We start from the raw sequence: 9366 nt of genomic DNA on the forward strand, positions 1-9366 counted from the left end.
CTGACGTCACCAGGGTCTGTCCTCACCTCCTCAACCTACTAACTCCCCGGCCAGCACTGACTCCCCCAATTTCCTGATTAGTGACTTGCCTAGAGCCCCATGACGAGTCAGCAGGATGTAACTGTGAGTGTGCCTCTTGTTTCTGGTGCCACATCACTTCTCCCCAGAGGTCAGGGAAACAAGAAGAGGGAAGAAATGAAGAAAGTGAGCAAAAAAGGTGTGGGGGGGAGACAAAATCAGCACATTCATTTGTGTAGGAATGAGTAGCTCAGTTTTGCAGATCACTGAAAAAGTCAGACATACTATTTGCCGTGCAAAGACTACAGAGCCACTGCCTTGCCACACTTGGAAACTGATTTTTCCATTATTTACTTGGCCTTATTATTAGACTGCATCCTCAGAGAAGATCTATCTTTTAACTCAAATTCAATATTTGACCAAACCAAACAACTAAACATGTTAATAAAAACAAACGAAACCAAAATCAAGAAGAGCCTAAATATTAGGGAAAATTCCTTTTGTGAATTAAATTCATTTAGTAATAAATTCATTTTTAAGGTTAGATGGCTTCCTTTTCATTAAGGCTTTGCAAGCTTTTGATTTACAGAAGATGTTATTGTTAATGGAGTTCGATTTTCCTGAGAATTCAGCATCATTTTTCAAGCTGAGAGTGCATACGCGTTCTAACATTATGCAGAAACCATCTCCCAGGCCCCACACAGTGCACACTGCCCAACTGTTTTGGAACCAGTCCTGCAGAATAAGTGGTCTCTCTAATTTATCTTATCCCCATAGAAGCTAGTATATTGGAGGAGTCACAGGGATACTCATTAATACTGGCTAAATAAAGAAATGTGTATTTATGTACACATATTCACTGACTCACAGAATTACACAAGCACATTTATTTTTCAAGGCAAAACAATTCAGGTAAAACTGCCCTCCTCTTTTCCCATACCCCTTCTTTCAAAAATTCTCTTCCTTTTAGGTTTTCTTCTTCAACACTGCTATTGACATTAATTTTAATTAGATTAGAATCCTCTACAAAATGCTGGGGAAGAGGAGACAAAAGATACATTTGACCTAGACTCCAAGCTTCACAGATGGTACATAACATGGAGAAGAGCCAGAACAGATTTTAGCACAGCGTTCTACACTATATTCCATCCCTAAAGGATAGCCACTGTCTATTAGAAAAGAACATGAATGGCATGACTTGAGCATCAACTTCGGGGTCCTTACCAAAAATAGACTCAGGCAGCCTACAGAAATGCTTGAAATTTTAGCTAACTCCACAGGGTAAACACTGAAGGTTGCTATTGCAATTATCCAAGTAAAACTTTTGTGTTAACACTTTAGTATTATTCATGTTAATTATCTAGTCACTCTATAAGTCTTTGAAAAAATAAGGTAGGCAAGTTCAGAGTTTGGATGACAGTAATAAAATGCCAGAAAAAGTGTGGAGCATATGGAGAGGCCTGGTGGCGTGGAGGAGGGGCTGGGGGAGTAGAGAGCCCTGGTGAACAAAAAATCAGCAGGAGGAACTGGACACCATGGGTAAAGATAATGTCACCGCAAGGAAAGAGAATGATAAGGGAAATTAGCATTTACAAAAAAATAATTACACACCAGGTAGGCCCTGTGTTCAGTACTTGGCATATATTAAAATACGAGATTCAAGACAGAAGAGAATTTTTGTGCTTACTTACAGTCACTCAAGCTACATTCAAATATATTTTCTGTTGTTTTATTATGTGATTTAAAATTACAAAAAAAGGGGGTGGCGTAGAAAAGCAATGAGAATAGTACCTTTTCCTAGAGGAAAAGTACCCTTCCTCTTAGGTCTAAAAACCTGTGAACTAGAGAGACAAATTTTCTGTCCCCCACATACGCAATACACATGGTAGGGTAGACAAGCATAGAATAATCACTATAAATACCCCCATTCAAAAAGGGAGAAAACACCATAGGCATGTGGCAGTCTCTCACCCACAGCAAATCAAACTGGGCACATGCTGCCAATTCCTTGATTAAGGTTCACTTCTGTTGCCTGCGATGATTCTCCGCAGCTCTTGGCTCCATCCTGAGTTATTCTTCCTACTCCATAAAATATTCCTGCCTGTAGAAGTTCTAGGGTCTAAAAGCTTCTTTTCATTTTGAAGCCATCTCTATTCCTTATAGTTCAAGCTAATAGTATTTCTACAATATAATTTTCTTAAAAGCTTTGTAAGTTTCCTATGAATCTTATTGATCTCATTGGGGTTTACTTCATTAGACAAAAGCCACATCAACAAATCTTATCTACATGGGGCTCCCTGTAAGGCATCACCTTAATTTTTCTGGGGTCTTAATAAAGGATTTCACAGTCTAATCCTTAGTTTCATCTTTACCCTGAGAACTTTTCATGATGGAGCTGTGAATTTGATTTTGTCCTGAGGCCTTTTTTTTTACTTTGGGAATATTCTGCTGCAAGAGACTGGTCATCAGAAAAGGGTTTTCTTTTCTAACCCATCAAGTCCTGACTTTTATATATTTCCTCAAAATTTTGCTTGAAAACTGAATAATTTCTTCTCTAGCTCATCATTATCTGTATTTCATGATGTCAGCTAAAAGAAACCAGTTGAAACTTTAAAACTTTAGCTTGGAAACTGTTCAGGCTGATGCCTCAGTTCATTAAGTAAGTATTATTTTCTATTTCTACATTATCTTAAGCAGCAGTTTTATTAACAAAAGCTTTTCCTCCAACTTTAATAATTTTTTCCTCACTTTCCTTTAAACCCTACTGACAACCTCAACATCCATCAGATTTCTGCTACTAATCTCTTAAAGGCCCTTCCAACATATGTGGGCAGCTCAGTTGCAAAGCCACTGTCATGTGTTTTAGGTTTTGTTATAGTAATACTCCATTTCCAGGTCCCCAAACCATTTCTGGTTATCTACTGCTATGTAACAAATTACCCCAAAACTTTGGCTTACAACGACAACCACAGTGTTATTATTCTCTCTCATGGTTCTGGGGCTTTACTAAACTTGCCTACATGGTTCTTGCTTAGGGTGTGTCCTAAGCTTGCAGCAGATGGTAGCTGGTACTGGAATCATCTGGGACTTGCACGGTGCCTAGTTTGGGAAGACTTAAAATAGCTGGGGCAGGCACAGCTGGGTTTCCTCAGATCTCTCTCCCTATGTCTATGTGATCTCCCCATGGTCCTTTCAGAATGGAAACTTCAGGGTAGCTGTTCTATAAATGCCATTAGGGTCAAGAGAAGGGAACACAGACTATCGTCACAAATCTGAGTGATGATGGTCAAAAGCAGATCAGGGTCACATACATTCAAATGTATTAAATTATTCCAACATTTTATTCTCCAAGAAAGACCTATTTCTTTCCTCACTTAATGAGAGAAAGGGGGGTGGGGTAAGGGTGGAACCAAATGTTCTATCAGGAGAGCTAAGTTCTAAAGCAGGGGTCAGCAAACTGGCCTGCAGGCCAAATCTGGCCTATGGCCTGTTTTTAGTATTGCCCATGAGCTGAGAATGATTTTACATTTTTAAAGAGGAAGAAGAAGAAGGAGAAGAAGGAAGAGGAGGGGCAGAAAAAGAAGAAAGCAACGGAGGAGAAACAGCAGCATATGCGATAAAGACCATATATGACCCACAAAGCCTAGAATGTTTAATATCTGGCCCTTTACAGGAAATGTCTGTTGATCCCTACTCTAAAGCACCTTCAAATGTTTTCAGATGTTACCACAGATAAAACAGCTAACATATTGCTAGGATGCTTTTAACATATAGAGTTTCCTCACAAAAAGAGAGTAGATAGTATAACAACACAGGATCTTGCCCAGTCAATTATCCCTTTTCTATTGTATATTCAATCCTGAATCTCCATATTCCCTCTCATTTTTCCTCTATCCACCTACCAACAGTCTTATCTCCTCATTAATAAGCAATCTTTCTTCCCCTACCACCTCCTTCAAGTTTTGTGTGTGCAATTTTCTTTTCCCCTTGTGTAACTTCTCTCCTCAAAAGACATAAATGTTTGTTATTCCTGAAGAACAGTCAAAAAGGCAACCTATCGAATGGGAGAAAATATCCGCAGCTCATATTTCTGAAAAGGGGTTAATATCCAAAATATATAAAGAACTCATGTAGCTCATTAGCAAAAGCAAACAATTTGATTAAAAACTGGGCAGAGGATCCAAATAGACATTTTTCCAAAGAAGACGTACAGATGGCCAACAGGACGTGAAAAGGTGGTCAGCATCACTAATCATCAGGGAAACGCAAATCAAAACCATAATGAGATACTACCTCACACCTGTTACAGTGGTTATTATCAAAAAGATGAGAAGTAAGTGTTGGCGAGGATGTAGAGAAAATGAGATCATTGTGCACTGTTCGTGGGAATGTAAACAGATGCAGCCACTATGGAAAACAGTATAGAAAAATTAAAAATAGAGCTACCAATTCCAGCAATTCCACTTCTGGGTATTTATCTGAAAGAAATGAGAACATGTACTCAGAAAGATAATAGGAACCCCCATGTTCACTGCAGCATTATTTACAATAGCCAAGATATGGAAAGTATCTAAGTCTTCATCAATGGATGAATGGATAAAGAAAATATGGCATATATAAATACAATGGAATATTATGCAGCCATAAAAAAGAATGAAATCTTGCCATCTGTGACAAAATGGATGGAACTTGAGGGCATTATGCTAAGTGAAATAAGTCAGAGAGAGAAAAAGAAATACCATATGATCTTACATATATGTGGAATCTAAAAAATAAAATTAAATAACTGAATTCAGTTATTCTGGTGGTTGCCAGAGGCAAGGGGTGGGGGGTAGACAAAACGGGTTGAAGGTGCTCAAAAGGTACAGACGTCCAGTTATAAAATAATTAAGTCATGCGGATGTAATGTACAGCACTGTGATTAAAGTTAACAATACTGTATGTTATTATTTGACAGTTGCTAAGAGCACAGATCTTAAAAGTTCTCATCACAAGAAAAAAACTGTAACTATGTGTGGTGATGGATGTTCACTAGACTTATTGTGGTGATCGTTCTGCAATATAAACATATACCAAATCATTGTTGTACACATCAAACTAATATAAAATTATATGTCAATTAAAAAAAAAGAACAGGCACGCGAGCTTCTCTAGTTACAGCACGAGGGCTTAGCTGCGGTATGTGGGATCTTAGTTCCCTGACCAGGGATCAAACCTGGGCCCCCTGCATTGGGAGCACGGTGTCTTAACCACTGGACCACCAGGGAAGTCCCAGGAATCTTAATACATTTTTGTTCAAGTTCAAAGCAGTATGAAACACACATTAATTGTAGTCTGTTACTCCACCAGAGAGCAATTAGAGATTATTCATTTGTAACAGAAAACAGCGCTACAACTACATGTATGATCTGAACTGCCAGTGTCTGTGGACACTTTTTAGTTCCTAGTTTACTTTTCTGTGACATTTGACACTATTTGGCCTTCTGAGAAACCTTGACCTTCATGATAAAACACTCTCAATTACATAATAACGGAACTAACACTCTCAATTATATTTGAAACCCCAGCTAAAGGCAAACGGAACGGTATATTTTCAAAAGAGTTGTTTGAGGTGGAATAAGAAGAAAGAGCTAGGAACTTACCCTGTAAAATCAACACAAGGCTCCTATCTTGGGTTTGTTTGTTCATAACCAAATCTGTACTGTTGGGCGTCAACGGCGCAGTTTAAAAGGATCCTATCCACAAATTTAGTGCCCAGAAGTCTGTGTAGGCACAATTCCATTACATGTGCACAGAACAACGCTTTTAAAGAAAGATAACTGCAAAATGAAAATCTAACAACAACAAAAAATAACTCTCAACTTCAGATAAAAAAGCATACTCTATTCCATGTAAAACTAATATTTCTCTTAAACAAATTCAGAAAACACCTCAACGTATTACAGCAGATAATACAAGGCTAAAAGGTAAGACAGCCAGAGTATCACTGAATATCAACCACAGTTGTAATGCTCATCTCCAAGACTCCAATGCCACTTTTAGAATGACTACTAGAGACAACAAATATCAAGACATCTAAATTACAAGATCTATTCTAAGTGTTCCGTACTTCCCTCCCCTCAGCTCTTTCACCCACTTTTTCTTCTGCCAGGTCTCACAGGTAACCTAGGTCACTAATGCTTTTCTCACCTGCCCACATTTTGATTCTTAGGCACTTCATGTTCTACCTTTTCTAAATGCATTGACCTTCGGGGCAGTGACGTAGCCATACAATTATTCTGCTTTCCCCATGGTGCCTAACAGCAATATCCTAACAAAAACACTTAGTGAATTGTGTTAGACAATCATTCAAGTGATTTTAATATTTTTGCCTGAGTTGTCTAGATTTCAGTGGCACCAATGACTTTTTAGATTTTACGACAATGGCCATAATTGTCCTCTTGGGTATTACCGATCTGGCCTAATTCACTTTTGAAGGCAACTGTCCTATTTTCCTTTTGTTGCAGAAATTATAGAAGGAGTGTTCAGTGGGGGAAGTAGTACCTCTCCTGTCAGTTCTCCCCCACCTCCCCCCTATGGAGGAGGTGAGATGTGACATAGGAGAGGGAGAAAGGATGGGTAGCCATGAAGAAATCCCAGCCTTCCTGGCACCTAGTTCCCATACACTGAAGAGCTTCTCTCTGCTGTCAGGCTCCTCTGGCAAGAATTCTTGGGGGCCACTCCACAGACACAATGACTTGAGTACACCCTGGCCCACCTACCAAAAGGCAACTGTTATGTTTAAACAGCTTATAAACAAAAGCTTTAGTATATGAGATTAACCATCAGGAATTCTGACTTTGGGGCATGAAGCAAAACTGCTTCCCAAGAATCTTCTCCAGGTGTCCCATACACAAAATTAAATCTACATTTCCAATAACTGAGGATGACATTTATTAAAATGTTATTACCATAACTCAGCTTTCCTTTGATCTGGTACTTATTGAGGACACCCAAACACTGCCCTATTCTTTCCCATCTGTGGCTTTTTGCTAATACAAATTACTTAAATGCCTGACAACGGATCAACAAAAAAAGTCAATTGTGCCAAGTAAATGTCAAAAACATCAAGATTGGAAAGTTGCACTTTTGATAAGGCAAATTCATCTTGTAGGAAACTGTCAACAGTAAAAATGTTCAGTAGATAATTTTCATCGGTGTGTGAAAAGTGAAATGCAAAAGTGAAAGGCTAATTTTTAATACTGGAGATTAGAGCAGAAATATAACTATGGTACTAAAAACAAGTTGGCTGAGGGCAGTATTTTGTAATTTAGCAAACAAGAATAACATATAGAAGTACCTTTATATCCAACAACAAAATGTTCCTACTATGTGGGCAACATACAGTTCTGGATGAAATTTACTTTAAAAGCAGAAGATAAACTGTGAATACTTTATCTGTATACTTCAGCTTCCTATCTGCTGATCCATTAAAGTTCAATAAATTACTGGCAGAATCTGTAATAACTTTTGGGCACAAATTAACAACTGTTGATCCCCTATAAAATGTTAAAAAGCATAGTGGGAAAGATGACCTGTCGGATGAGAATTAGCATGGCTGGCTGAATGGAGTATTTTGGAAAATGAAAATTATTATACTACAATTAGAATTTTATTAGTTTCTCCATAAATCAAGATTTGACGTAGCACCCAAAGATTTTCATCATTTAAAAGAATTGGCATTTAATAAAGACCTGAATTTTCTTTGATATCAAGAAAGCAAACTCCAAGAGCCAACTCTCAAATATTTTATGCATTTTAAGATTCAACGTAAGGTTCTATACTGTCCTTCCCACAATGAGGCAGCTCCATCCAGATGAGATCAGATTGAGCAAGGTTCTCTCTCAAAGCTAAACCAAACCAAACCAAGGCATACTTATTAGATAACTTTTGAATTATGAAAGCATCAAACTCCTCCTGAAGGGGACAAAAAGGATTCGGTTGGCTTTAGTTTTTTCTCCTTATATGTGCTTTTTTTTTAGTAAAGAATTGCCTTAGTTTTTTTCAATTATGCATCAAAAATTAAACCGCAGAATGTTTGTGATTACATCACAAAGCTAATTATTCTGCACAAATCAAAACCGGATCAGTTTTCTAAGAAAAGTACTAAAATTTACCACCAATTTCTCTCAGTGAAATTAAAATTTTAGAAATACAATTATCTTTTCCACCCAGACTTCAGGGTATTTAAAATACCGAGTAATTTCATTAGTTTTCCGAACTACATTTTCTTTATAAAAATCGGATCTTCCTGCTTGGCGTAGTGGTCCCTCACAAATCAAAATGGGCAATCTTAGATTTTAAACTCAAAGTATCCAGAAACCACACTTCTAGCTCCTACCTAGATCCTTTTCTCCCACACTGAAATGCAATGATATAAATGATTACAACATGAGAGTCAAAAGCCAAAAAATCCCACCACACCGGCAGAATCTGAGCCCCCAAAGTTAAACTAAAAAGAAAGGAAAAAAAAGCACAGCACACTGTAAAGAGAATTTATTTGCCTCATACATTAAAAAATCTCAATAGTGCATTTAACTATAAATTCAATCTTCTTATTCAAAGAGTTGCAAAGTTTAAACAGGAACTTTTAATTGCTTTGTGTTTACATTTTAAAAGCTCTTAGATTTAACGAGAGAACATATCAAAAAAAACAGATTTGAACTGTTAAGGCATAAACTTTATAATTAATGGGTCTACTATTCCGCCCCTCACGCCAGTTCTGCACAAGATACCTCACACCACTCCGACCCACAGATAAAGAATGAAGTAAAATAGGTACAAACTAAATCTTGCATCAACTACTGAAAGAAGCGGTAAAATTATTTAGGGTGGAAAAGTTATGTGTCAATCTCTCTCACAATTTCATTCCTTCCTTTTCGAGCAAATAGCGAATCCAAAGACTTAGGTCTTCCCCAGCTTTACAAACGTCCCCGTCCATCCCTCTCCCCGCAGTCCCTTCCTCCCTCCGGGAAAATGTACAACTAACGGTTTCCGTGGTGGCCGGCCCTGCCGGGGCTCGGCGGGCTGCCCCCGCGCCCCGGAAAACAAAGGGGATTCCCAGCCATTGTCCTCCGCGGCGCTGAGCATCACCAGCACTAGCAAGGCAGTAGCTTGCGCAGTTATCTCCACAGCGGGCAATGTCACAACCCGACCAACAGCACAAACTACTACCTCAGCCAGGGCCATGGTGTCAGGAAGGCACCGGACCACGCTGAGGCGAGCGAAGCGGCTCCGGCGCTCCTTCGTCCATCCTCACCCGCCGACGTCGGCCCGGCGCCCCTGCCCTTCCCCGCCGCGCCCGCAGAC

The 9366-nt window shown here is 38.8% G+C and overlaps 1 long non-coding RNA gene across 2 annotated transcripts in view; it reads right to left on the reverse strand.

Annotated features, from left to right (window-relative positions):
• The window catches only part of LOC112394224 (uncharacterized), a 29605-nt gene that overhangs the window by 18539 nt on the left and 1700 nt on the right, over window positions 1-9366 (reverse strand). The window lies entirely within an intron of this gene.

This window comes from Neophocaena asiaeorientalis, unplaced genomic scaffold (assembly GCF_003031525.2).
Source record: "Neophocaena asiaeorientalis asiaeorientalis breed wild unplaced genomic scaffold, Neophocaena_asiaeorientalis_V1.1 scaffold134, whole genome shotgun sequence".
Taxonomy (NCBI): Eukaryota; Metazoa; Chordata; class Mammalia; order Artiodactyla; family Phocoenidae; genus Neophocaena; species Neophocaena asiaeorientalis.